This window comes from Crocodylus porosus, unplaced genomic scaffold (genome assembly GCF_001723895.1).
Source record: "Crocodylus porosus isolate Cpor-Errol unplaced genomic scaffold, CroPor_comp1, whole genome shotgun sequence".
In the NCBI taxonomy this organism is placed as follows: domain Eukaryota; kingdom Metazoa; phylum Chordata; order Crocodylia; family Crocodylidae; genus Crocodylus; species Crocodylus porosus.
The window spans coordinates 2,298,576-2,302,691 of record NW_017728920.1 but is presented as its reverse complement, the minus strand read 5'-3'; the positions used below and the strand labels follow the sequence as shown (position 1 = coordinate 2,302,691).

General features: G+C 41.4%; 1 long non-coding RNA gene across 1 annotated transcript in view; it reads right to left on the bottom strand.

Annotated features, from left to right (window-relative positions):
- Positions 1-3,895, bottom strand: part of LOC109312440 — an 18,710-nt gene extending 14,815 nt beyond the window's left edge. Inside the window, exons 1-2 of the long non-coding RNA XR_002101814.1 lie at positions 3,791-3,895; positions 2,575-2,578 (exon numbers count right to left, since the gene is read on the bottom strand). This is a non-coding gene — a long non-coding RNA (uncharacterized LOC109312440). The remainder of the gene's footprint in view (positions 1-2,574; positions 2,579-3,790) is intronic.
- Between the last annotated feature and the right edge of the window lie 221 nt (positions 3,896-4,116).

Here is a 4,116-nt window from a genome sequence, read left to right as displayed (position 1 = left end):
AGTAGACACTCTACTCTTCGACCTGAAGAATCTTCCACAACTCCCCTATCCTCTATTGTTGTAAATGCTGTAGGAATTTCAAATCAAATAGTTCCTCATCCTGTTTCCTAACCATTACATGTTTCTCTTGGTCCTGTTTCTGATCAAAATGCCTGGTATCATTATCCCGACTAAGATCCCTTGTAATATGCCTATGCTTTGTACAAGACCTCCGTGTGGTAAATTCTGCAATTTTACCTACTTTTCCTGTTGTACCAAATCCAGCTTTTATCTTGTCTTGTATTCCTCCTAATGCTTGTTTATTTTACTGTTGTTGACTTGTGTTCTGCATTTTTCTCTATTACTATACACCCTGATTACCAGTTTCTCTTTGCATTTACCTATCAAGGACTTCAGTATACCTGGACGCGATTGCCCCAGGACTATACTGAATCCCTGTCTCTTTTTTCTCAGATTCTGAAGAAAGATCTAGATGACCTAATATTTCAAGAAAATTCTGTGCTTGTGCAATATGTTGATGATTTGCTCTTAGGATCTACCTCCCTTGAAGCCTGTAAAACTGATTCTTTAACTCTCCTCACCTCTCTTGCCCTAAAAGGCCATAAAGCATCTAAATAAAAGCTACAACTTTGTCTTCCTTGTGTCCACTATTTAGGTCATGATATTTCCATTGGAGAATGACCACTTTCTTCTTCCAGATTAGAAGGTATTCTTAAAATCCCTAGATCAACTACTGTGTCCCAAATGCATACCTTCCTAGCCATGGCTGGCTACTGTTGCCAATGGATACTTGGCTATGCCTGTATAGTCAAGCCGTTGCAAAATCTGACTGTTGTTAATACCCGTGAGCCTTTACCCTGGACTTGAGAGATCAAAGCCACATTTGCCTCTATTAAACAAGCTCTGTCGCAAGCTCCTGCCTTAGGCCTTCCCAACTATACGAAAGCTTTTATTCTCTTTTGTCATGAAAAGAATGGATTTACACTTGCAGTACTCACTTAGACACATGGAGACAAGCACGGTCCCATTGCCTATTATAGCTCTGCTCTTGACCCAGGTGCAGCTGGACTTCCTCCATGTCTTCGTGCTGTAGCTGCAGTAGCTGTCACTGTTGAACTTTCCTCTACCCTTGTGTTAGGTTCTCCCCTTATTTTTGCTGTCCCACATGCTGTAGCAGCCCTTTTACTAAAAACAAAAACCCAACACCTTTCTAATGCCTGATTAACTGAGTATGAAATCTTGCTTCTCTCTGCTGGATGCCTAACTAGGTGCCCTGTTTTAAACCCTGCTTCTATGTTGCATACCGCTTCAGATGGTGAACTCCATGATTGCATTATTGTTGCTGCTCACCTAACAATGCCCTGCAATGATCTAAAGGACAACCCCTTGCAAAACCCAGATCTAGTATTGTATGTTGATGGATCCTGTCAAAGAAACTCAAAAGGTTCCCTTGTTGCAGGATATGCAGTATGTTCCCAATATGATGTTATAGAAAGCCACCACTTACCTAATGTGTATTCAGCTCAAGTTGCCAAGCTTATGGCCCTCACCAGAGCTTGCACCCTAGTCTCTGGTGCCTCTGTTAATATTTATACTGATTCTTGCTACGCTTTTGGTATTGAACATGATTATGGTCAACTTTGGAAACAAAGAGGCTTCCTCACTTCCGGAGGTGCCAAGATTAGTAATGGTCCATACATAAATGCCTTGTTGAATGCTTTACAATTACCTTCTGCTGTTTCTATTATTAAAAGTCAAGCTTACCAGAAACCTTATGATGATGTCACATGTGGGAATGCGCTGGCAGATTCTGCTGCCAAAGATGTGACTATTTCCATTTTTCAGGCCACGCCTGTGTTTTTGTCTATTCTGACTGACCAGTCTCCATTGGCAAATCTTCATAACATTGCCCTCCTCCAAGATGAGGCTCCAGAACCAACGGAATATACATGGAGACTGGCTGGGTGTTTTTTACACTCTGACCATTTGTGACAGCCTCCTGGTTTCCCCAATGGTCCTTCTTCATTTTGCTTGCATACACCATGGCATGGCACATGTGAGCAAAGCGGGGATGATAGAAGCCTTTAAGCTTGATTAGTTTGCTCCAACTTTTCTATCTTTGGCTCAACAGTGGTGCCACACCTGTCCCATTTGCCAAGCCCATAATATGGGAAAGCCTGTAAAAACAAAGGCAGCAGCACATCCCCCACTTTGGAGACCATTTGTAAATTTACAATTAGATTTTATTTAAATGCAGAAATGTTGTTTTTATGAATTTGTTCTTGTTATTGTATGTATGTTCTCTGGATGGGTAGAAGCCTACTCATGTGCAAAAGCTGATACCGTCACTGTAAGCAAAAAGTTGCTCAGAGACTTTATTCCAAAGTTTGTTATTCCTTTATTCTTAAACTCTGATAGAGCAACTCATTTTACTGAACAGATAATGAAAGAAGTCTGCAAAGTCCTGCAGATCTAACAGAACATTCATTGTCTATATGATTCACAGGTCTTGAGCTGAGTGGAATGTCAAAATGGCATTCTGAAAAATTAACTGGCCAAAATTTGTGCTAAGACTCACCTAAAATGGCCAGATGCACTTCCCATAGCCCTTATGAATATGAAATCTACTGCCAGCCGAAAGACTGGGCTGAGCCCACATGAAATTCTTATGGGAAAACCCATGAGGCTCCCTGCCTCACCACCTGTTGCCTCCCACTTTTGCAATATACATTCACTTGATGATACCATTCTGGACTATTGTAAGGCACTAAAGAAGTGTGTTAAGGCTTTTCATTCACAGGTACAAGCAACTCTCCCCAAAGAACCAGATGAGCCATGCCATTCCATCCTGCCTGGTGACTGGATCCATATAAAAGTCCGTCAATGAAAGTCATCACTGGAATCTTGCTGAAAAGGCCCATTCTAGGTACTCCTGACCACCAACACTGCAGGAAAGTGTCAAGGACTCCAGACATGGATCCACGCTTCACCCAGTAAGAAAACATCAGCCCCATTAGACCCAGAGTTTCCCTCATACCAATTTTGTAATCAGCCTCCACAGACTGGTAGTGAGCCTAGCATCTGCCAGCAGGAGAGCTCAAGACCAGTAGTGAGCCAAGCACCTACTGGTGAAGAGGATTTGCCACTACAGAGCAAAGAGGATGTGCCCCAATGACACCACTGTGCCCTCCAAGAAAGGAAAAAGGCCTCTATCTATTTCCTGGTTCCTGAGGTGGAGTTGGTTAGTTGTGATTCGGGTAGTTCGCAGTATTTATTTTTGGACCATCTTATATGAACTTGACTCACCAGTTATAAGAAACTCTGCAAACCAAACTACACTTCCACACCGACAAAGATCATTTCATGAAAATGTGTTCTTGTCTTTAGTTAATCAAATTAGGATAGATTTAAATGTCTCTCATTGTTGGATATGAAGTCATGTCCCCATCTATTCTACCAAAGGAATACCAATGATACCGGTACCCTTGAGTGTAACCAAGATGTTAGCCCCTTGCTATTCAGATTTTCATGGAAATGAAACCCGGCAGACTGTAAGTTGCAACTGGTCTGACTATGTAGGATGAGCATATGCCACCCCTGAAAAATTTTGTTGGATCTGTAATGGATCTCGTGTTGAAGTAGGAGTCAGGAAGTGCAAGGTAGAATTTAAGATAACTGGTGCTTGGTTTTCTAATGGTTCCTGGATATCTAACTACTCCTCTGCAGGTCAATTTTCAGGCTATTATTCACAATGGATGATGTCCCCATGCTGTAATACAGGTGGATTTACTGCATTAGCTGGTCACTATTTTGTATGTGGAGATAAGGCTTATAAAAATCTTCCTTTGGGTTGGAGAGGAATGTGATATGTCTTTGCAGCATCTCCTGCCTTTACTATTAGATCTCTTACCTAAAGGAAAAATTCACAATGTTCATGAAATTATGGAAAATCCAAGGTTTTGGTTATAATGTTCTCCAGCTATGGTGCAGGCTTAGCTATGTCTGAGATAAAGAAGGTTGCAGCATCTCTGGAAAAGATTTCTAATGCTACTTCTGATGGTTTTGATAAAATAAATATGGAAATGAAGGAAATAAGGCAAATGACGTTGCAAAACT